We start from the raw sequence: 26,230 nt of genomic DNA, 5'->3' as shown, positions 1-26,230 counted from the left end.
GTGGGGGCTGCACCGGAGGTTTGTGAGCTCTAGCAAAATCCAGGATGGTGTATCCCCTCTGTGGACTGAAGCTCTCCATTGTGCTATACTAACTTTGGCCCTTCCTCTGTCTTGCCTACTTGAAAAGGGCTCCATTAATCAGCATTCAGGTGTGAGGTGGCCATTGTACAGAAAGGAATGTCTGTGTAGCACCATTCCCAGGGGACCTCCCAGGGAGCGTTCCTGTTCCCTGGAGGAAGGTATTAAACCTGCTCTTGGGGATCATAGCTGGACCCAACATTGTTGTGGTGGGTACACCATGCAGAGACAGCTTAATACAAAACACACCACACCCTGCCATTAATGAATCACTGTTCATCAAGCAGAAATGTAATTACATCAATCTATCGCAGCTGTATAATTGTGTAATCTCTGCAGCCACATGTCAAACTCAGACACGGCTTATACTTACATAGTAATCTCCCAGAATTGAACAAGAGATTCACAGTTAAAAACCAACCTCTGTCAGTTGGAACTTTGTGTTCCAGCAGCTGTATTCAGGATTGCCCATGTGACCGTTGAACCTTCCCCACTGCTACTGCAGGGCGGCTGCTGGGGATCTTGCAATTAGCAGACCTCACTTTCAGAAACAAAATTTTATAATTAAAAATCAAAAACTCAGGCTATCCCACCCTCACCGGATGGCATTCTGTCAGAGCATGTCCCTCAAAATGCACAGATAGTGGCTGGAGCTCGCTGGGAAATGTCGACTCCTGGTGTTACAGGAGTCTCTGCATGGCATAGCAGAATAGGGGCCACCATAATCATGCAGACTGCAGGTGTCACAACAGCAGCATTTCACCGAATCTATAGTTTGTGTACGGGCAAAATGGGAGCATAAGGGAACCGGGGCAGTTTACCCAAAAGAGAAGGGATGCGTGAATGAGGCCTGACCAGGACCGACTAGAAAAAGTTTGTCAAACCTGTACAGTACTCTAATGGATGACATCCTCCTTCCTCTCCGACAGGACAGAGACAACATACATTCCCCCTTTATGATCAGCCCCACGCATGGCCACATGTGGAGCGCAACAAGGAATCAGCCTCTCCTCCATCTGTTTAACATCTACATTGCGCTCCTAATGAGAAGCATCCGAGAACACAAACTCACATTCTACAGCTAGTAGGACGGCGCACAAAACATTTCTAAGCTCAAAAGGGGAAGTCATGAACCAAAAAGAACTTTGCAATTGCCTCACCGAAATAGGCTCCAAATCCATCCCCAAAAATAGAGGTTTTGAGGCACCAATCCTCACAACCATCCCATGGCCAGAAGAGAACTGTTCCTTGCCGACGATGTCAACTGTAGCCAAGAAGAAAATGGGCCTCATTACGAGTTTGCTGGTCCAGAAACAACGGTACCGGTAAGCATTGTTTCCGGACCTTCCCCTCATTCCCATTGAGTCCAATGGGAGTCGATGGGAATGGAGATTTTCTTTTTTCTGGAAAAAACGTGACTCCGGTATTTACCGGCACGGCTATCGCCAGAGTCATAATGAGGCCCAATATCTTTATGAGCAGAGCACATCATGCTGGACCCACATTGAACAAGAAATAGCAGGAAAGTGCTCCTGCCATCTCAGATGGTTTAGGGGCATAACGCCGTTCCTCACCTTGCCACAAAGGACGCTGTCTTCATTTCTCTGGGTCGCTCCACAAGGCAGGGCTTCATGGGTGGCATCTGTCTAGGAATTACAGAATACCTCTCGAGATGGATTCAGAAAGTACACAATCCTGCTGCAAGATGGCTACTGCTCCTGCAGAAACAGTGAGCGCATGCAACAGCAGCATGCGGCTCACTGCACTGACTCCCAATCAGATTCAGGATCCAATTCAACGCATCAGGTATAGCCCAACCCACCACCCAGGGCCATAGAAAACATTTAATTCAGAGTTTTGAGGGACTAAGAAACAGTGCTTCCTGCATAGCAACACAAGCAAACCTGACAGCGTGCAAAGGGGCTACATCCCAGACAAGAAACCCCAACCACTTCATTGCAATCGGCAGCTAACCACCAAGTATTCGCTCACCAAATCTTTCCTCTCCAACCGTAGACCCCCTCGATCCCACATGCTCAATGGCAATCTTTACTCACCAGCCAAAAGCAAGCATGCCGCGAAACAAAGTCACGCCAAACACACTGCCTGCCCTCATCTGCGCAAACGCAGCGACCAACACCTGCCAAGCATGAAAACACACTCTTCACACATTGCCTAACACCACACATAGGCACACAATATATTGATAGGCTGGTCATAAAATACCCACTAAAAAACCCTCACACACACCATGCTCACGGGTAACACCCAGACACAAGCCATGACAACTGGCCGGCCAACAACTGCCAATCAACAATATAGGGCAAATACTACCAAACACACCACCACCACATTTACGCAGGTAATGGTACTTCTAGGCTTGCTCAGTCATCTGGCCACACTAATGCACACATGGGTGATGGATTGTGCTTTATAGCTAGGCTTGTTCTATATAAAACCACAAATACACATGCAGCAATCACATTACACGTAATTCCTCAAGTGATTACGCTACTCAAATTGTCACCACCCACTTTTTCCACAAGTGAATGGTCCGTTCTGCGTTGCTCTGCACAGGGTAGAGATATGTCATGATGTAGTTTGTTATGACAAGGCTGGCTCACAAGAACGATGCGCTCCATCATCCCACACTAGGCTGTTGCAAGATTGGCTATGTTACCCTTTGACGCAGTACAGCACGGTATGCCAGCAACCAATGCAGGCCATGCCACGAGGCAAGCTCCCTGATGTCTGCTATGTTATGCTTTGTCTCAATATGTTATTCAAACTATGCTTATTTAGTCTGTGACCCTCGTATGCCACACTTATTCACTTCTGAGTACGTTTGTATGTTTACTTTTATATTTTATTTTGATTTTTCCATCTTTATATACTTCAGGCTCTTCCTACCTTACCATTTTTATTACTTGGGATTTTTGTAAATGTTTACTATTTCCAGAGCTGTTCAAATGTTTCTTTTCTATATATTCATTTTTGGCATTTTATTTTAATGTTTTTTTATATCCTGCGCAAGATGTGTTAACATTGTTTTCCTCACCGCAATCAGCATGATGGTGTCAATACGTTCCGGCGTGATGACGTCATCTCGCTTTTATTGCGTGCACACTAGTGGAGATGTTCTTTCTCTGTGTCACTGACTGCTCTCGGTGTTGTGAGCGGCCGTATCAGTCGTTTCTTACTCCTGCTTGCAGTTGGTGAGCCTTTGTGTTCATCCATCCTCCTTAAGCACTTTATAACCTCTGTCCCGGTTGAGATGAATGTTTTGCATTCTTCACACCATGCTCCTCTGTATCACACTGTTTGTACGCAGAGTATATCTTCATATTTATTGCCTGTATACATATCTATGATGTGTGACATACCTGAGAGGGGTATTATCCGCAATGCACAGCATTTTGCTTGTTCCACATAGAAACAGATGAATTGCATTCAAATGGACAAGTATTTTCCCTCCAATTCTCATGTATCCTTGATTTTCGTAATCAACACTGTATATGCTTCTGTTTTTCTTACATAGAAGCAGATATTATTCATTGAGCAGAACAGGTATTACTATTGTTCTATGGGGTGTCTATTCAGATGTGCATCCATAATTCGAGGGATCTTAATTGTTGAATATGTCTTTACTTTTGTCTTTTCTGTTAATCTTAGATGTGCCCCGATGAAGGATGCTTATTCTGAAACGCATTGCCCACGTTGCTTGCTTACTTCGGGCTTTCACATTATTGATGATATGGATTACTAAAATAATTTTTGGGAAATTGTTTGTGCCTTTGACGTCTTGATTACTATTCGTTGTATTGTATTGATGATTGAAATTACTTTGGTTTATTCAACCTGAGCTGTAAGCACACGGCACCCGAGTCCATTGCTCCGGTCTATGCATTCAAGTTTTCGCGAATAATGCCAGTCTGAAAATTGGGAAAAGCAGCCTTACGCCAAATATTTTGCCGTGAGTGCGGGCACCCATCAAAGCACAACAATAAAATGCAAACCAACTAAATCCTAAAAGCATTTTAGCAGAGAAGCAAAAGAGTGCATACGCAGACACATCACAGCATCGATGAAGCCACACATATAGTGGCTATTTGATTTGATGATTCTTTTTAGTATAACTTTGTAAAGGTCAATTTATCCTGCGACAGTACAAACAGGTTTTTAGCCCCCCCCCCTAACAACTATAAGAGTGGGAGCTTGGCTACGAGCAACCCATAGTCAGTTCCAAAGCATTGGAATGGAAAATGAAAAATCCCACTTTGGGGTTTGGATTTTCTTACCTGTGGGGATCCCTGGGAACAGGAAATCCCTGTTCCCAGATGTCAGGATTTCCCCATGTGATTTTCAGCTTGGTGGCCAAATATCTTGGCTGTTGCAGGTGAACTACCTTATAAGCTAAACACCCACCTAGTCCAAAAGAAATATGGGCTTCAAATGGCAACCAATGCAAGCAGGCCAGTAATAGAGTTGCATGGTTACATTTTCTTGCTCCTACAATTAATTTTGGGGCGGCTTGGAAGACTGATTTTACAGGTCCAGGAGATAGTTCTGCACCAATCGAAACAATGGTTTTCCTCTATCACTGTTGGACAGCACCAGAGACGAGGGAGTTATCTGAGTAAATCCTGAGGCGTACAGGGATTTACCTCACTCTGAAAAGAGAGAGAGCTGAAAGATAGAATGTTGAGCCTTCTTTGCAACACAGCATCTTAGGGAGAGACCACAATCCCCCCCAAAAAGGTAAATGCGGTTACTTGGTCAATGATGGTGTTACCCCTGGAACTGTAAGGGAGGAGAACCAAGTATGTATATGAGCCAACAATCTCTCAGGACGAAAGAGATGAAATTCTGCTTTAAGCTGTTGAGTGTCGATGAGTTGGAAGTCACCCAGGCCTTGATTACTGAGAAGTTGCATGCATTCGGTGGAACCCACCCACCAAAGACACTTTAGGACAGAGGTGTCATCAGGGTATTGATGGCTAAAAACACTGCAGTGGGCAAAAAGAATCTGCAACAGCTCCACATCAAGAAATAAAATGATGGGAGAAAAGACAGGCCCCTGGGGCACCCCACGGTGCACAGGCAGGTTTGCCGACTAAGAGTCCTTTTTCTGACAACCTGAAATCTGAAAGACAGAATCAAATGTAATATCCTACAGGACAATCCTCTAAAAAGGCATGTGCTCGGACAGAATGAGTCTCATGGACCACCCTATCAAAGGCAGCTGAAATATCCATTATGACCACCATGCAGGTTTGGTGACCATCAGTCACCCGAAGGATGTCATCCACCGCCTGGAGCACAGCTGTCTCTGTACCATGCCTGGGTCGAACCACAGACAGATAAGATCTAAGGTCGCTCTGATAACCAGTATGAGCCAGAAGCGGCAAAGAAACAACCTTCTCAATGATCTTGCCTAAGGATGGAAGACTAATAATAGAAAAAAGTTCCTGAGAGTCACCAGGATCCAAATCAGCTTTTTTAACCGTTGATAAGCTGCAATGTTACCAGAGCATAAGGCAAGGGGAGCCCAGTCAGGGGGGCTGCTTGCTTCACCGCCTAATGCCCCTGGGCACAGGCCTGCATCCTGGTGTGGACCCTAAACGGGCAGAACAGCATCATCAGTGAGGCGGTGGCGGTCGATGACCTGGGAGTGCCTGATGGGATGATGTTGCAGCGTTGGCGTAAGAGGATGCAGACATGCAGTACAATGCCCTCGGGCCCTTATCAGGACTCCCGGCGTTCCATCTCAATCTTTCTCTTCAGAGGCGCGGCAAGCAACACGGCAGCTTTCTCTCCCACCCGCCTTTCCACTAAGAAACAACTGTGCAGTAATCTGCAGTTATTGCAACCAGTGGCATGGGGGGATGGTAACATCTGAACAGTATGTGGGAGGGAGTTTCCCTGTACAACCAACATAAAGCACACATTCAAAAAGTCAAAGTCATACCCCTGCCTTGCCATGCAATAGGCAGTTGGCTGTAAAGCATGGGCGCCCAGTGAATGCATGCAAGTCGCATAGTGATGACCTCACTGAGTCGGCAAGGCATGGCCGGGCTACCAGGCGTAATCCTCCGGGCCAGTTCAGGGCAATCAGGTGTGCTCTGTAAAAGGATGGTTGGGTGGTGGAGGCGCACTCACTTTCTTTGTTATTAAGATATGTTAAGGACAGGGTTATTTAAGTTGCAGAAATTCAAGGGCAGCAGCAAATCCACGGGCGTGCTTAAACGCAACAGATAAGAAGCAGAACTGGAGCAAGGCCAGTGGTAGAAGTGTACCAGAAAAGTAGTGGAACTGTGACTCCGGCGGGGGACAAAGTAGGATGGAAGGCAGCAGCGTGCAATATAGTTTTCAAGGGTTGCAGTCATGCTGGGTGACAGCCAATTGAGTTGAAACATCTCTCACTTTCGCTGTAACTGATGTCCAGTGATCAAGTGGAGAAGTGTGCTTCAACTTCTGAAAGAACAGTTCCGGAATGGTGAAAATGGTTGCAAAAAGTAGTGGAGCTGTTAATTGTAAAAAAAAAAAAAAAAAAAGCAGTGGAACACTGCTCCCGACGGTTCCCGCTCACTTCGACCACCGAGCAAGGCAGGAAAAGACAGCCATCGAAGCTCAGTTCGAGAGGGAGATACATGGGGACGAGGGAGAAGCAGGCAGAGAAGCAGATTTAGCGGGGTTACAGCTAAATTGAAGAGGCGCAAAAGCACAAGTTGGGAGCTCTACAAGAGGAGAAGAGTCAAGTTGGGAAACGACCAAAGGAAAAATAACAGTTATAGTACCAACGAAAGTACGGACTGGATGGATTTTGCATATTGTAGAGTTCTAAAGAACGGAATGGCCAAGTGAGGAAATGTCATTAGAAAAGGAAGAGAACAGAGAGAATAATGCCCAGATTACATGCAGCTAGTGAAAGAAGACGAGAGTCCGACTGAAAGTGAAGGAGGGGAGCAGTAATAAGGGGAAGGAGCAGGAAGCAGGAGAATCTTAGCCTTGGAAGCAGTAACATTAAGTGAATCAAAATGCATCCAAAGTTTAACATCAGAGAGACGGTCAGAAACAGAGGAATGAAGTCAATCAGAAAGGGAGGAGGAAAAGGGAAAAGTATCTATGAATCATCAGCATAAAAATGTCACTAAAAGCCAAATGACCAATTAACACCAGATAAAAGAATAGTAAAAAGAGGGAAGAGCAATAGGCCGAGGACCTGTGGCGGGTCCCGAAATGCAAAGGCAATGAACGAGAGGATATACCAGCCCATGAGACAAAATGCCATATGTGAAAGCAGAATAGCCTGACCTGTTTTGATTGTTAATATAAAATGGGAAGGGTACATCTGTGGTTGAAAATGAGGTCTGCTAATCAGACCCCACTTTCATAATGCTCCAAGCTGAAAAATATAGGGCAAACATGTAGCTCTGTTGCCTTAAAGCACACCCATGGGTTTGCTGCCCTTGCATTTCTGCCTGTCTATGCTCCCACGTGTCCACTGCTTCCACTTGTCTTTTCTGCTCCCGCCGTTGGCCCAATATTATTTTCTTTCCTTTGCTCTTCTCCTTGTCGCTTCCTGAAGGTCAATGCAGCCACACGTCGGCTACTTGCTATTATTCCCTATTATGTCACCTTTAGCACACATTCTTCTACAGCGCTTTGGCAGCAGCACTATATAAACCCCAATAAATAAATAAACAAAAATAAATGAATCATAGCCTGAATTAGTGACTTAGCGACCATATAGCAATATAAAATGGGAAGCGTACATCTGTTGTTGAAAATTAGGTCTGCTAATCAGACCCCACTTTCATAATGCTCCAAGCTGAAAAATATAGGGCACACATGTAACTCTGCTGAGCCATTCTACTGACACCTCTGACTGGCTGCCTTGTAGTTTGGCAACATAACATCTACAAAGTAACATCAACCTAATAGAACCCAATGTTCCAGCAGACAGGTTCTGTATAACTCTGGGCAATCCTGATACTAAATTCTAATGATAATAATAACATGTGCTGCCCGCGCCTGGTGTCAGCTTACATTCTAAATACAAGCCATGTCTAGTTTTCACATGGTGGTCTCCTGGAATCTACAATTATATCGGCAAAAACCTATTAATGACATTTTATTGTCAGCTTAGTTGCTGGTGACACATTGACTGACAGGGTCTTGTGTGTGACAGTGCTGGGAACTGGGTATCGACCCAAAACAGCTATTTGGGACCGCTTCAGGAAATCCCCTCTTGATCTCTCTGGCAAGACCTGTCACTGCCATGAGAAGCCAGGGAACCTCCCCATGGGGTTAGCTGTGAACAACTTCTTCAAAGGCAAGCCCTGCCAGGATGACAGAGAGCTCAACCCAGGGCAAAAATTACCAGAGACTCTTTGAAGCAGGCCAGACAGGAAAGAGGGCAGAGTTATAGAAACCCATAGAGCAATACCAGACCAGAGAAAATTCCCACTATCTGGGATTCTGCCAGGGCTCCCACATGTTCATGTTGCCCTATCCACCTCCTTCAGACAAAGCACTATGGGACTGACATCATCAGGAAGAAGATTCTCAACACAGCTGCTAGGATTGGATCCTTACGATATGGCTAGAAGGGGACCAAACAGCTGTGGCAGATTATGGAATTAAGGGAGTGTGCCCTTCCACATAGCTGAATAATCTCTGGACTAATGAGGAAGGATTTCACCTGGAACTTTGCTTGGGATTCTGTCTGTTCCAAAGTCCTCTTCCACAGGGGTAAAGAAAGACTTCCAAGAAATGCAAAGGCACCTTCCCTCAACCAGCATAGAGGACCATTTGGAATGACCTGCTGGCTGGAAAAGAGCTACTGCAAGATGAGACCTCTGGTACCCAGAGCCTGCTCACTGGAGGTGACAGACCCTGCAAGTGCTCTCTAGGTATCTTCCTAGAAGGGAAGGGCAGAACAAAGGATTCTCCTTGCCGCTGGAGAGCCTGGAAAGGACTCCCCTGCAAGTAGAATTCAAGAACCTGCTCTGGACACTGCCCACTTCAATCCATTTTCGAGCGGGCTTGAGTGCTTGGAGATGGTTTTCGAACTGCTGCAACCACCCAAAACTGCCTTTGACAGTCACAGCTTTTCGCTCCGCTGTCAAGCCAATGAGATGCTGACTCAACCCAGTGCGTACCTTCCTGACATTTGTGAGCCATTAACCACTGAAGAGCTCCATCACACTTTTGGACCTCGTTGAGGTTACTCGGCTGATTAAAGACACCGACTCGACCTAACGCCTGTCTATTCTTCACCTGATTCACGCCTTACTGGACCGTCTTAATGGGACTCGACTGTCTCAAAAGCAGCAATCCTTTGGGAGCAACGAACCTCAAATATCACATTCAGAGTGCCTAGAAGCCTGTCTCAATCGTGTTGAGCCCCATTCAAGATATTTGAAGTTGGTCTGTCCCTTCCCTTGGTCTGCCCTAAAGTGTCCAAGTGGCTAGAAAGTCCCAACTCTTACCCTTTTTAAAAGCCATTTTCAGTGAACTTGACTTTTCTGCTGAAAGAAAATATCTTTGTCTCCCTGTCAAAGTCTGCATATTCTGTGCCCTCTCTTGCAGAGGTGGATAATAGTGTTTTTGATTAGTGTGTTTTTTACTGTTCGTTTAAAGTATACTACTTTTATAGACACATGGTTGGACGTTCTTTTATTTCGGTACCACAGTACAATTGTTTGGACTGCATTTCTGTTACCTCACATCCCTCCTGTAGAATAAAGATTTCCCCGGCTCACATTACCAAAAAAGATGCATACTTATCGAGTTGTGTCTGTTTCACTTTGATGATGGGGATCACTGCTGGCTTAGTATTAGTGTGGGGCCATGTAGCAGTTTCATTCACTAATCATCCCTGTACTTCTGCAGAACTCTAGTACTTATGTCACGCAGAATAAATGTGATTCAAAATATAAGAGGACAACCAGGTTAAAACAGATTCAGATTCAGATATATCAAAGTAGGAAAGAGAGGAGCAAAGAACAGAACGATCTGCCCTGTTAAAAGCTGCAGACAAGTCAAGAAGAATGAGAAGAGAAGACTGCTGCAAATGAAGGATGAAGTAAGAAAATATGTAGCGTGCAAGAGTCATTCCTGTAGTGTGGGTATGATGAAACCCAGATAGTAATGAAGGAAGCAGGGAATTATGTGTGATATATGGAGATAGATTTGTCTAGACCACATGTTTCAAGTGCTTAGAAAGAAAGGAAAGAAGAGAAATATGACTATAATTGGAAGGGAGGGATAAGTCATGTTTTTTTTTCAAGAATTGGAAGTGTAGTAGCGTGCTTGAAAGAGAATGGAAAGACGCCATTAGAAAGAGATGAAATTGAAAAGAGAGATTGCATAAGGAAGAAAGTGAGTCTATACCAATGGAATAAGAACAAAGGAAGGAAGAGGATAGAGAGCGTCCAACGTGATGATGATGATGATGACACACTGAATGCACCCCCAACTGCAACAAGCAGATGAGGGCGCACTCCTGGGATCGCTAACTGTCAAAGGGAAATGTGTTTCCTGGACGGGAGCCGGCATCTGATTGGGTAGGCAACAGGACATGTTTTATTACTGTGGCATGGCATTTTTTACTGGGCATAAAGTGTAAAGCCAACATGATGACTGTTTATTTGTGTATTGGGGGTTCATATTGTGGCATGGCACTTTTTGTTTACTAGGCATCACGTTGTGTCAGGTGTTATTACCTGACTAGACTTTCCTACATTGGGTGACACTAAATATATATTCTAAATGTGATAAGGCATTTTTAATGGGCACCAAGGGTAAAGCACATGATATGTGCTTTTACGTGAATAGACTGACCTGCATCCTGGAAGTGCACCGGAAGTGCACTGTTTGACTGTGGGCCCGGCTGTGGCTTTTGCTGAGCGTCTCGTTGGACTCTTGGACATTGGAGTTTAGAATTGACAAGCTGCGCCGAGCTGTGCCGAGGACGAGTCGGCAAGGACTGCTGCTAATGGTTGTGCTAGCTGTCCTTCTGCCTGCCTCCATCCAGGGTCCGCCCCTCGAACAGCGTCAACACATTCACAAGCCGGCTGCACGCGCATCCAGCACGCGCATCCTGGAAGTGCACCGGAAGTGCACTGTTTGACTGTTCGACGGTTCGCGGGCTCGTGGGTGACGGAGGCTTACTTTGGTCGCTTACACCCAGCAAGGGATACAGATCAGCTTACAAAGTTAGTAAAGAGAAATGTCGTGTGTAGTTTGGGTAAAGTAGCTTGCTATTTGCCAACTGAGCAGCCACGAATAAGGGTGTCCCCATGTCCCTGTGTGTTCTGGACCGTGGTTTTGGTATTTAGTGCTACTGATTGTGGATTAATACTGCTTATATTGATTACTAGCTGCCGCTGCTTCCTTAGTTCTCCCTCCCCCGCTCCTCGTTAAGAAGATTGAGTGCTTTGCACCGAGTAGAGGATATCACATAAGGTGCAAGGCACTATGGTCAATGGCTTAAGAAGTGGTAGGAAATTATCCAAAGTGCATAGTCCTACCACGTTAAGTGAAGAAAGGTTAAACGTTACGTCTTCGACAGAGGGGTTGGCGGCACAAACGAATCTACAGGGTAGGGTGCTAATGTGAATTTTGAATGTAATGAATTAAGTCCACTATCAGTTTCACACATTGGTGATGTTGCGATTGAGCAAGTGGATATAGTAGCTATGGATACAGATGACATGCATACTAAGCCAAAACAATCATCCCCCATTAAGTTCAATGTAAAAGAAGTCAATGATATTACACTAATGGATATGGCTATTAAAACCATGACAGAGCAATTGGGGCGGGGGAATGCTAAAGAACTTAAAAATATAAACATCCACTCTACAAACGATGGCCTAAATGATTGTTCAATTCTTGGTCCTGCCATTGAAGCGGAAGTAAGCAAGAGAATGAGATTTTCCCTAGGTCCTTCTACACCTGTGTCAAAATACCCACATGGTAGAGAGGATGTTCACATGTTCAGTCTTCCTCATTAACACAAAAAGGGTTCATACAGCTTTACATGTGATATGAATGATGCTCAGCTTTGAAAAAATGAATGGCAGAAGGAGCAAGCCCAGTCGAAGCACCAAATCTTTAATGGCATAATGCCGTTGGCTCAGGGTAAATCCCCTATGAACTCTAGGGAACAAATTGATATGTTTGATCTGACGACAGGGCTACTTCCTGGGGGAAGGCTTCATGAGTTTGGAGACAATGCTGATGAGGCTGACCTCCGCCACAATGACATGGATAAGTTTGGTATGAATTTCCCGGTATTATCCAGGATTTTGGATCTTCTTGACAAAGGTCATGAGTTGACGCACTTACAACTAGGTAATGTAAAAAACACTATCACTGAGATATTATGTAAGATGAACAAAATTGAGGGAATGCTTTTTACATGTCAAGCTATATCCTCTCAGGTGGGTGAGCATAAAGAACGTGCTATGCTAGTTAATGAGAGCACCCAAACTCTGGCAGATCTTAGAACGGTTGATGCTGAAAGGATATCGTTTGCGGAAATGGCATCCAGGCCTGTAGCCGATACTACAATACTAGCTACGGAGTCCATACCAAAGCTTTTGAGTGGTGAGATGAATATCCTATCCTCAATTGAGAAGATCTAAACAGACATTATGGAAATAAAGTGCGCCATTACTAATGGGCAGGGTGAAGCTATCAAAACTCCCACAACACCAAAACATGTTCCTATCCCCACTGACGAGAGAGCAGATAGTCCTTCAGCTCTGCTTGACTTAATTGACCTCTCATAAGGGGATATGAAAGAAATGGGGGAGGTGATGGACCCTCCTACTCCAGATGAGAAAATTGAAAAAGAGAGTGTTATATTAACCTGTAGGCATAGAGAAAAAAGAACAATGGCTAGAGCACAAAAAAGAAATGCACGTAACAAAAAAATGATTACTGCATTAAAATATATATATATATATGATGGGTGAATCTGGTGTTCTGTTGAACGAAGCCCTTAATAGTCAACATGATGAAAATGGTTTCGATCTTCACCAACTCAATGAGGAATCGAAAAAACATTTGGCCATGGCGCATGATGAAGTTGCAATCACTTCTAAGAAGTCTAATAAATGCCTAAAGAAGTTGAAACATTTGATTACATCAGATACTCAATCAATTGAAGCTGAGGTAAGGAAATGTCAACCTAAGGAAAAGAGGAGTATAGCCTTCACCAGTATGGGTCCTCCAGGGGCACAAACTGCACTCTCACAATTTTATAAAATTACAAATAAAAGAACCAACCCCCATAAGAGCAGAAATTCGACCGGGGGGAGGGGCGGAGGGCCACACAACGTACAGCCATACACACCTAAGCTGGCAGAGTGCATAGCAGGAGTCAAAATTATTAAAGAGGAACACCTTGAAGATAGAGAGAAAGAGGTAGAAGCTCTCCAGGTACCTGACTCCCAATCCTTGTGTCCAAAGCAAGACACCCTCCTAGTTGGTAGTCACAATGAAAAGGTGACTACAGAGCCACATGATCCAATAATATCTAATGCAAATAGTACTAACGGAAACAAAAAGGAATCGGAAAAAACGATGCAAATGACATTAGAAAAGATGACACCAGGAATGCCAATTATAATGGGGTGGGAGAGTGATGTGGCGATTAATGGCAGAACTAGTCTTAATAGAACTTTTATTCTGAAAGCTATTCAGGCAATTCCATCCTTAAGAACATTACGTTCTGATGACATAGAGTGGATACGGTTAGCCACAAATTACAACCATCGCATGATCTATGGCTTTCAGTCAACAATCATTGCTAGGATGGTTTGGGAGCAAAGAGGCAACTCTGCAGTAATTGGCTTAGAACCATTCTTATTCCAGCGTGAAAGGGATGCAGAGACCTTCCTTGTAAAACCACGTCAAAAGGAGGGGGTGAATAATGTCCCAATACAAGCTGGTCCTCTATCTAACCTTAATGAAGAAACTATAAAACAAATCCTTACTTTAGCAGCATCACTTAATAGGATTACAACAGCAGCACACAATAATGATACCCGGCCGATAAAGGGCAAAGCGGAATGCTAGCACTCAGAGAATCCACTGCGAATTATGTCATGGAATAGCTGTGGCTTGGCTAACTTTTTAAGATGGCTCAATAAGACTGAGTTAAAAGATTTACCTGAAATAATTATGCTTCAGGAAACAATGCATACTAAGGCATTTGATGTGGCAGGCTATGAATGTTATTCACACCCAGCATCAAAAGGTCCAAAGGGATGACCCTCGGGGGGCTTAGCGGTACTGGTGAAGAATACATATAGATTTCAAGTGGAAATTATTCATCAGGATATTGCCGTGTTGGCTCTTCAATTAAACCTGTACCTCTCCACCGATATAAAAATTGTGATCCTATGTATGTATTGGAACAGAGCAACTACGGTCTGGGAAGCTATTGAAAATACTCTTGACATAATCTTTGAAGGAATTTTTGTGAGAAACAATAATGTAGGTGTGTTATTAGGGGGTGACCTTAATTCAACCTGTTTTACCCCTAATTCGAAAATTGATGCTGAAAATAGTACAAAACCTTTGCCCTCTTTAATACATGGACTGAAATGGGTAAACCTCTTACAAGGTTGGGACATGCAATTGGTGCCCCTTTTGGATGAGAGTAATCCTGTCACTGGAAACGTGGTGAATTGAAGTCCTATACTGATCACTTTTTTATCTCTTCTTCACTGGTGCAGTGGTGTGGGAAAGTTAATATCTGTGACATGGGATGTAGTGACCATGCATCAATTTGTGTGGGAATGGGAATTCCATACTGGCGCTATTATTCAGATACCGCCCTGCAACTTGTTGAGTTGGATAGACCAGGTAGAACAGTCAGATGGAATCCTCTTACCTGTAAGAAACTACTTAATATGATCAGAGAAGATCCAGCCTTCAGGAGATATACTCATTGTTTTATTGGGGCTGACATAGAGATGGAAAAAGAATTCCACACTTGCATTAGTAATCATGTTAAAACCATCTCTTTAGGTGTCAGCTTGGTCCGTACTCCAACTCAGCATAGGCATGCATTTAATCTACATATTCACCAACTCAAAATAAGGAAAAATTTAAAACTATGACAGCTGGCAAAAAGGGATCTAAGTCTGGATATGTATAAATATGAAAAGAACCGTATAATTTTAAAACACAAAAACCTTCTTAAGGACCTAAAATCTGCTACTGCACTCAAAGATAACCAGCACATGATGTATAATATTCTGAGAAATGATACATGCAATATTTGGACCTTGTTAAGAACTATCACTAGTCCCGCTCAGTTTATGCAGGATCCGCCCACTCTAACTGCCACTTGGGAAAAATTCCTTACAGCTAAATATAAATTACCTTCGACGTATAACACAGATGTTCTCAAAGAGTATTCTGCACATAGCCTCAAGTGTTGTCCTTGGTCAATTGAGGACATAGCTGTGGTTATATCGAAATTAAAAGATTCGAAAGCAGCGGGTCCAGATGGGATCCCTCCGTGTTTGATAACGATGGATCCATATTTATGGTCTATGATTTTGAAAAACAAATTTGATAAGCAATTATTGTTCCTATTTATAAAAAAGGTAGTACTATGGAACCTGAAAACTATAGGCCAATAGCCCTTACTGATGCCTATTACAAGGTATTTACACAGCCGGTCCTCATCGACCTACCGGACTTTCTAGCCAAAAATAACATACTCTAAAAATGTGAAGTCGGTTTCTGAAAATCTATGGGGTGTCCACTGAATGCTATGTTTGTTTCTCTTCTACAGTGCCAAACTAAGGATGAACACACAGGGGCAATCTACATGGTGGCACAATACCTATGTGCAGTGTTTGATACAGTTATTAGAGAAATACTTTGGGCCAAAATGACACTTCTGGGAATCCCAACTCATTTAATTGCCCTTATAGCACTTCTTTACAGTCGTACGACCTATAGGATCCAGGTTAACAGTACAGGTACCCTTTCTGATCCGATTGACACTGCGATTGGGCTTAAGCAGGGATGCTCTCTTGCGGCTGTCCTGTTTAACTTATATCTCATAGATTTGGAATGGAATTGGTGTGATATAGTTAGATATCCGCCCAAAATTAATCATCTTAAAATTAATGTGATCAGTTTTGCGGATGACATATTGTTGATTGATAGAACTCCCTTCGGCCTACAGAATAAACTTACTAGCACCTTTGAATACGCCCAATCTTACAACTTGAAGATTGATGACTCTAAATCTCAGATCATTATCTTTGCAGATGGGAAATCGAGGACAAAAAAATGTAATTGGTTGTTTGGTTCAGTCAATCTACAAGGTGGTGATGGAAACAAGGTACTTGGGGTATTATCTTACGGACCAGAATTCTATCAAATGGTGGAAGGAACGGCTAGAAATAAAGTGTAAACCATTAATGTCACAGATGTGCTTAATTCGTAAGAAATATTGTAACTTTTCCCTAATTCCGTTGGTTCAATTTTATTTATTAAGAATTGAACCAATCATCCTTTACTTCCTTGATACTTGTACAGCTGAGATCGATGATCTACTTGACACAATTCAAGGAAAAATATGGAAAAAGACATTGGGGTTAGCTGGTTCTATCCCCAATGATATTATTCGACACAAATGTGGTTTATTACCATTATCAGTGAAGAGAAATTGGAGAAGGCTCAACAATTATAAAAAAATGCTATCTCCTCCGAGAAATTCTTTGTACGAGGATTTATCCATTATGATAGCTGCAAGGTCTTCCAAGGCTCTCAATAAATATGTAAAAAAAATGGAAACAATCTCAGATCTAATCAATGTTACCAAAGATGAACTCATAGCATGTCTTCCTGCCAATAAGAGAACATTTCAACGCTTATTTTATTGTATACAATCTGACAGGATTGGGAATTATAAAGCGTTTTATGAATATGCTTTGTATAGAATGAAATTCGGTGATCTACCGACCTATATTTTAAATTTTCCGGGTTTAAAAGAAAGAAATCTGTATATACATTTTAGGCTTAATCAATTCCCCACACTCGAACGTGTCCAGCATTGGCCAGCATACAAATCAAAACTCTTGGCCAAAATATGCCAGTGTCGGTTCTGTGGTATGATAAACAGTGTAGAGTCTCTAAAACATCTAGTGATTTTCTGTTCAAAATTTGAAGTACTTAGAATTCACGAATTTGGAAAGTATTGGTATTCTGAATCACACAATGCCAGAATGTTATTATGGAACAGTTGTATGTGGGGAAAGCGTATTAGCCTAATTTTAAGGCTAACTAAAATACTCGAGGTACTTAATGAGCATTTATTGGAAATTGGAGTATAAGGGAACTATGGCATGATAGCTTGTTTTGATATGAATCATTTAATACATCTGTAGCTCAGATGTGCTTTTCTTGGGACTTATGAAACAAAGGAACCTCAAGTGTTTGGACTTTATTTGATTTGATGTATTAGCAAAAGATGTCTAAACGAGCAGGTTTTATGTATTGTATATGTTTTGAAAGAAGTCGCTTTAGTTTTGCGTTAGCGATATGAATAGTGAACTTTGAAAGTGTTAATGAATTGCAACTATGAATATATTTAATATGTATTGTAATTAAAAACGTGTTTTATAAAATTGTAAAGGTTATTTGACTAACAAAAAACAATACATTCTTACTGTAGCATGGCATTTTTACAGGGCATCAAGGGGAAACCAAACATATTACGTTTTATTGCTTGGCTATATTGGCCTACATAGGTGCAGTCAGTCTAGACATATTTTTTCTTTGACAGGTTGAGTTAGGACCAGGGCTGCAGATAAGAAAATAATGTATCTATGCATGTATATATGTATGTCTGTATATATGCATGGGTTGGTATTTGTGCGTGTAGAAATGAGAGAGTGCAGGTAGTTTGGGTGCATGTTTGAATGAGAGTGTATCAATGCTCTATGTCTGAGCATGTAACTGTGCATAAATGTGATATGGGTTCATGTGTGAATGAGCGCATGAATATGTATGACTGAATGCTGTGTGAATGCGTGTGTGCCTGGATAGGAGTGGGCATCTGATTGGGTAGGCAACAGGACATGTTTTCTTACTGTGGCATGGCATTTTTTACTGGGCGTGAAGGGTCAAGCCAACATGGTGACGGTCTCTTTGTGTGTGGGGGAGTTCATATTCTCACATGGCATTTTTTACTAGGCATCAAGGTATGACAGGTGTTATTACCTGACTAGGCTTGCCTATATTGGGTGCATCTAGTCTAAATATATATTCTAAATGTGATCTGGTATTTGTACTGGGCACCAAGAAAAAAGCAAACATGATATGTGCTATTACGTAAATAGACTGGCCTGCATTTGTGAAACCAGTTTAAATATACATTCTTACTGTACCATGGCATTTTTTCAGGGCATCAAGGGAAAACCAAACATATTAAGTTTTACTTGGCTATATTGGCCTACATAGGTGCAGTCAGTCTAGACATATGTTTTCTTTACTGCAGCATGGCATGTTTTACTCTGCACAATGGGTAAAGCAAGCACAGTTGTTATTGCATGGCCTACACTGGCTTACATTGGTGCAGACAGTTCAGATACATCTTCTTACTATGGAATGCCATTTTTTTACTGGTACCATGGGTAAAGTCAGCATGATAATTATTAATATTACGTGACTAGACTTGAATCACTGATTTAATTTGTTCAAAGGTTAATGTGAAGAATTCAACGCGCCCCGCAAGGAGATTACACTCGCCTGGGCATTTTTGATTTTTTAATGAGGAAAATGAATGATGGGAGACCAACCTCTGAGAAATGTGTAAAGCCATTCCGTACCCATTTCATCTGCTTCCCACACAAAACACAGTCACATGTGCTCCAGGAAGACACAGCCTACAGGCTCTGTCTTCCCCTGCATATTCAACTGGAATGTGACAGCTTCAGGTACATCAAAGCATCTCAAGTAGAGGGAAAGCACACCTTTCTCCAGCCATGGGCAGCCTAATTTATATATCAAAGGATCCATAGATCTGCATTCCTATTGTCTAATTGGGCCGGTGGCAGTGCATGCTAATGAGATAATTGAAGCAAGCCTGATGGGGCTTGGTTGCCAGACAGACAACAGTAACGGTGGGGCTAACACTCCTTTTGCAATGTGTCACCTGAAGCTAGTTCCCACCCCTCTGTATGAAAGGCAGTGAAATGCATGTCTGGGTCCACTATTTACTGTAGGCAAACCCCTGCAGAGCTGGCCCCTTTCAGAGGGAAGAAATATGTGATTTGGGGGTGACAGGAAGTCTGCTCTCATAACAAACTTCAAGGGAGACCTGTGATTTAATCAAGAGTCACAGGGGGCTCGGTTAACCAGAGAGACACTTTGATCAACAACAGAAAGGGAGATGGGTGGGACTTAGGTATATGTTGTCACCCCTTACCTTTTCCTGTTGCAGAGCACTCTGGTTCTGACCTCACGCATAACAGAAGATTGTTGGTTGGGACCCAGTATTGGTTCATTAAGGTAGGCTTAGCCTGTACCGATCCCTGGGGCCCATTTGGCTTTAAAACAGGGGTGAACCCCTCACTTAGCAGATCATCCGACGACTTTGAAAGAAGAAGGACTAATTTGTACCTGGGCTGAAGGTATAGTCTACCATACATCTTCTGCCAGTGAAGAAAGGCTAGGAGTTCCAAGAGGGAAGCAGGCTCCCTCCCCTAAACATCTCCCAGAGAACAGAGGGAGATACCGGACCTAGAGGACCCATCCATCAGCTCCAGAATGGCACCCAGTCAGCACACAGCGTGCCCTGCTAGGTTCTGCCAGCAAGCTTCCGAGGTGGAAAGTGCTGAGAAGTCTCTGGACAAAGGTCAAGGCTGTTGCCTGCAATCACTCTCCTGAGCTTTGGCCCGTCTGCCTTGAAAGGATGATACGAGCCCTGCAAAGATGCTAGGAGGAGTGCCACACAAGCATCATCCAGCATCTATCTTTTAACGACATTTTCAAGACTGTCGAGTCCTCAAACTTCATCCGGCTGCACCGCTGACTGTTGTCACGTCACAGTCACAAGAGCCATCCGAGCCGCCTCGACCAGCATTCCAGATCTGCCAACCAGCACAGAGACAACAATTCTTGACCACAAGCCGCCATGGCGGACAGCCTGCAGACGTCCGTCCAGCCTTGCTTGCAGAACGGCCTGCCGCCTGGTACCCGCAGCTGTCTCCCTCCACTAACTCTGTCTCAAGGGCTGTGAAGCACCCTGGAAACGCCTCGACGCTGTTGAGCACCAAGAATTTCTTCAGCACCAGGTACATTCTGGTTCTGTCCCGATGGTCCTTCTCCGGAGGCCCGTAGAGACAGTTATAACCTTTTGCCCCTTTGGTGCTGGAACCAAATAACCTTGAACAGTAAGACTGATTACTTTACCAACTACCCTCCTGTCAGTATCCAGAGTGCATCCCTTTCCTTTGTGATACTGTCTGTCCTCTGTGTTCCTTTCCAGGGCGGTCATATTTGTAGTGTGCTATAACTGTCTGTAGTAATAATAATAAAGTAGATATTTTAATTCAACCTTGACTGGACAGTCCCTTTTATCGTTGGCTAATAATTGTATTTTCGTTGTGCTGCAACTAACCAATGATCCACGACCTTGCGGAGATAAGCCTGCTTTCCGTCCATGTTACCAAAATTGGACAAGAGGGTCTTATAATTCACTTCGATTCCAATCTGTTTGGAAGTTGTTTCGTCACAGTCACCCTACAAAACCAATTGCAAACTATGTGACTTTTTACCAAATTTTGCATAGCAATTTGGCTGTGAAATGCATTATTTTTATTTTTTTCTTGGTTGAGAATCCTCCTGGGCCCCATACCCCCTCGACACTGAGCCCCACCTTTTTGTTCAGTCATGGGAAACATTTACATCCCTCCATTTAAAAAATCATCAGTTGCCACTGTATCAGACAACGCCAAAGAAGAAGGAATGAAAAATCAGCCAACAAGGGAAGGGAAACCTTGCATTACTAGAAAAAGAAGACCTGTCAAAATGGCAAAGATTGCGGCGTGAAAAAGAAGGAAGGGTAAAAACAGAATAAAGAAAACATTTATCTGCAGAACGAAACGTGAACGCTGAAACACAAGAGTAGCGGAAACTGGTGGTACAAATGTAGTCAAGGTAATATCCAGATATGTATGGAAGCGGAGTAGAAAGTGAGACAAGATAAAAGAATCATTGATATAAAGAAAAGAAGGTTGAAGAAAGATGAAGATTAAATTCACCAAGGTGAATAAAGCAAGAACACAAAGTAGAGAGGGGAGACCGTCAGGCATCAATGTCATCTCAGAAGGGAGAAAACTGGTGCTATTTATTCAAAAGAGTAAAAAGGAGCCAAGGAGATAGGAGGATAAGGGCATTCATTAAGAATGAAAGGGTATGGGGGTGGCACTCGCCATGCCGGACACATAAATGAACGAGATAAGTGGACTGGGAACCAAACGAGGCCCTGGAAATGTTTGCAGAGTGGCCCCATATTACACATTTTCAGCAAGCCCAACCCGTTTCCTATGAGAAAATGTGGAAATACCACACAAAAGTGTCCCAGGGTGCAGAGGCCTACAAGGAAATGTCCCGAGTTCCCTATAGGTCAGTCACGCTTGTAGAAAAGGAGACAGAAGTAGCCTGAGCAGTGGCGAGAACAGTGTTCAGAGGTGAAGTCGGGTTTCAGTAAGCAGGAAAACAGAAGCTTACGGTATACAAATAGACCAAAAGTTGGCGCCTTATTGCACAAAGAGCCTGCATTTCAAAGAGTGATTGAGGCATAAGGAGGAAGAAAGGAAGAGCCACGAGATAGATACGGACATCAAGACTCCACGAGCGAGAAAGGGACGGAAGAAAGGAAGAATAGTGGGAAGGAGGCAGAATCATGAAAGAAAATGACATGAAGCCGAGAAAAAGCGGCTGTAAACTAAAAAAAACGAACTATTACAAAAGTCAAGTGGGGGCAGAGAGTCCCAGAACAGTGGTGACCAGCAGATGGTGAACAAATACATGCACAGATCCTCCATCAAGTGATCAAGTAAATAGTTCACAGAGAAATGGCAAAAGGGCTGGAGAAAGGACGGGGATTAAAGGTGAAGCTTGCCACTGGTTTGGGAGGTCTGAGGCCCTTCCCAATCGAGGAAGCTGAAGGCAGAGAGCAGCGCTCTGCTGCGGCTCTCAGCCCGGGACACCAGGGGGCGCTACCGCTAAGGCCAGGCAAGTTTCTGACCTCTTAAAGAAGAGAGATTACATTTAAACATCATTATCAGGCAGCAACAATTAATGTAGAGAGGCAAGCAGCCTGATCTGCCCATATTGAACCCCCATCCCACCTGACGAAGCCAAGACTTAACAGCTCTGCTTAACTGTGAGTGCCTCACACCTCCTGATGATCTGCAGGTCCTCACAAAACTATATATCCTCTGAATTGGGGTGAAAGATGGACCTAATGGGCCAAAGGATGGCATAATAGACATTCCCTTTACTGGTCTCAGAGGAAAGGCGGGGAGTCAACAGCCCAATCCGTTGGAGCAGAAGATGCGATACAGGTTGGATTGCCATGCGGGTACCAGCAGTCGTGCCACATCGCCCCAAGAAGGTGCCCGATTTGATTCCCAGCAAATGAAACTCATCAACACTGACCCCGAGGCTTCATTTTTCCCCTTCTTGTTTTCAGGTCATTTAGGGAAAACTGATGTATGATGGTCACCAAGGTCAGAGTGCACAAAACAAAACCACAGCTGACAGTAGGCGTGCGTGTAAATGGAGGGGCATTGGCTGTTGGGTGATGCCTCATGCCCCACCCGCAACGCACTTCTTAAAGTTGTCCTCTAGCCCCCGCCCCCAAAGATTTGTGCCTGGCCTACACCTGGTGGTAGGGCAGATAAGTACTGATGCAGAATTTGCAGTGTTACCAGAGCATGGGGGGAGGGCAGCCGGTGAATATTTACAGTGAGGGAGCAATGCTCCCCGAAATAGTATGAGCGACCCAGCATAGCGGGGGACACAAACATAATGCAAGGGGTGTGCCCCCCCAAGGAAACGTTTGACATCATTTTTTTTTTAATTATGCGTTTTACAGCACAATTTACAATAAGAATGAGGTAAAAGGCCATGGAGTATACAACATGTATATAGAGTGACACTTGAAAAAAAATGCAATAGATATCAGGTCTCCAATAGTGCACAGGAGGAGGATGTCCCTACATTGCCATGATGGGTGTGCCCACAATAAATGCCAGAGTTGTCATTTTAAATCACTTGCATGACAATGAATTGACAATACAGGTTGGCATCGCCATTGCACATTCTGTCCAACATGCTGGCATTGCCATAAACACCAGCATTGCCAGGGTACATCAATTTCATGAAGCTGCACCCACAATATATGTTATCTTATATAAGTACAGCATCTATCGTTGTCATTATTTGAAGTGCTTTGGATTGTCTTGTAATTCAACAGACTAATCTGAACATACATGAACACAGTGCATTACATTTCAAGCAACTACACAGTTATGTTTACAGGCATTTGGTTCATATGTGAGTGGTTCAGAAAGGAATATTAACATATGTATGTGGTTTGCTATGTCAGTAAACATGTGATAGCTGGACAGAAATTGGCAATGGACTATGCCTTCTAACATGGGAGGCTGCACAAAAGGCGAAGCGAACACATCTCTCAATTGCTAAAGCGACTGTTTATAGCTAAGGGCTCTGCAGTACTTTACATGCATATTGCATGTACATCACATACAAATACATGCACATGTGGTAGACATGCCAGGTCAAAAGATACATACTTTATTGCCTGATGCTAGCAGCAACAATGGGTACAACGTTCATCGCCCGTTTTATTTCGTGGTGCTTTTTGCAGAGCATTTTTTTGCTGAAAAAATTAATCATCCAAAAATATGGAGGGGCGGCGCCGGTAAGGGCATATAAGCGGTGAGGTGGGGTATAGGGAACAAATAATAGTGGAGGGGGAGCTTGGGGGGCACCGACACCACCCCCAAATAAAACTTTTTTAAAAAATTTGATGCATTTTTTCGGCAAAACATTTTCTGCAAAAAAAGTTTAAAAAAATGGGGATGAATGAACATAGAACCCAACCAGCCTTCTTAAGACCATTACCGGGTAATAACGCCCCCTGGCCCGAGATAGCAGCCCAAGCTTTGCTCTGCCTATTACTCAGGCCAAGGGATGTTACATGTAGTAATTGCCCTCAGAATGCAGGGTTACTGCTTCATTCCTGACGCGGTAGCCTTACGCATGGCCGGATCTTAGGTAAATATGTATCCCTTTCTCTCGGCTAGTGAACTGCAAATTGTGACCTCTTGTGCGCTGCAGAAGGAATGCATGGTGTGCCTAATACCCAGCTGGTCACAGATAGTCAAGCTTGTTCGGCACTAATGGTCATTTCTAACCTCACCTTATTAAATACTTCTTGCAGTCATAGGTCCTTATCTTTGCTCCTCGTGCTATGCTCCACTGCCCTCTAGCCAACAAAACGGCTACCCCATCCACACCGGGTTGTGTAGCACCCAGTGCACAACAGGGATTTCTTCACATGCATCTGCACTGGTGGCAACATCAATGGATACATCTGCATCCCGCTCCCCCACCACTGCACCGCTAGCCACGGCCGGAGACGTTCACCCTCCCACTGCTGCAGTGTCCCCGGATACATCTGCATCCCGCTCCCCCACCACTGCACCGCTAGCCACGGCCGGAGACGTTCACCCTCCCACTGCTGCAGTGTCCCCGGATACATCTGCATCCCGCTCCCCCACCACTGCACCGCTAGCCACGGCCGGAGACGTTCACCCTCCCACTGCTGCAGTGTCCCCGGATACATCTGCATCCCGCTCCCCCACCGCTGCACCGCTAGCCACGGCCGGAGACGTTCACCCTCCCACTGCTGCAGTGTCCCCGGATACATCTGCACCTCCTCCCCCTCATCCCTGTGGCCCTTGGCATCCCACTGCACAGCATCCAAAGCCTAGGCCCCGCATGCAGTCCCCAGACCATCTCCTCCCCAAGCCCTCGCTTGCAGTCTCAAGCCCGCCACTGTGGCACCACATCTAGGGGGTCCTTCAAGTGCCACTCCAGAGGGGGCCACACCTCCTAGACCTGGGAGCTGAAGACCTCTTCATCTGGCACTGAATCGCCATCTCCTCCAGGCCACCACCACCCATCCCCTCCCGCCCAGCAACCCAACTGAACATGTGGTGGTCCCGTGACATCCAAAGCGGACTGCGGCATTCTGACCTCTGCACAGACCACCCAGGCGGTGTGATACTCACCTGTGTAGTCATTTAATCTCCCACTCTCCATAATGTACTGCAATTCAACTGTTTGTCACTATGCATCGGTATTACCCAATGCAACAAACAGCCCAGTGTGTACTTGCTTTTCCGTGTGCATGCTCCACTAATGAACGACTGCAAACAAGCGCACAGCTGGTGCAGCACAAACGGAATATCTGAAGGCAGGGCACAATGGGTGCTAATGAGAGCACGCACCATTCAATGCACCCCCATTGTACCCGGCTCTGATAGCCAGAGGCAGACACCTAACAAGGCGCACTGAGCACGTGCAAACACGTCAGATAACGCCGCCATCTACTGTAAACCGCTCCTTTCAAAGTCCTGCCGGGGTCGTGCCCTTCAAGGGTCAAAAGTTGACAGGCCTGCACTCAGTCTGTCCCGTGCCACCCGCTACCTTCCTGGGAACTGCGGGCATGCTTTGGGGGGAGGAAATGCGACGGAAAAATATGCGCTGCTTGTGAAACCCGCACCGAAACAGCAGTGTTTGCATAGACCATTAACAGCTGCACAGTATTGTGAATGTTAGCAGATACCAATCTTGGATGGAATTGTGAAGGCTGGCGGGTGCCACACTTGGATGGAGTTGTGAATGTTAGCTTGTGTCACACTTGGATGGAATTTGAATGTTGGCATATCCCACACTTAGAGTTGTGGACAGCAGCCTGAGTCGCATCTGGGTGGGACTGCGAGTGTTGGCATGCGCCACGCATAGATGGAATTGTGAGGGTTGGCAAGTGCCACGCTTGGATGGA

The 26,230-nt window shown here is 44.3% G+C and overlaps 1 protein-coding gene across 4 annotated transcripts in view; it reads right to left on the bottom strand.

The window, feature by feature from the left end:
• Positions 1-26,230, bottom strand: part of LTBP4 (latent transforming growth factor beta binding protein 4) — a 1,283,510-nt gene that overhangs the window by 1,242,488 nt on the left and 14,792 nt on the right. The gene's annotated exons all lie outside the window — the stretch shown is intronic.

The sequence above is a fragment of the Ambystoma mexicanum genome, chromosome 2p (assembly GCF_040938575.1).
Source record: "Ambystoma mexicanum isolate Mex_15411 chromosome 2p, UKY_AmexF1_1, whole genome shotgun sequence".
In the NCBI taxonomy this organism is placed as follows: Eukaryota; Metazoa; Chordata; class Amphibia; order Caudata; family Ambystomatidae; genus Ambystoma; species Ambystoma mexicanum.
The sequence above is the reverse complement of the archived record's forward strand: the minus strand, read 5'-3'. Positions and strand labels throughout refer to the sequence as shown.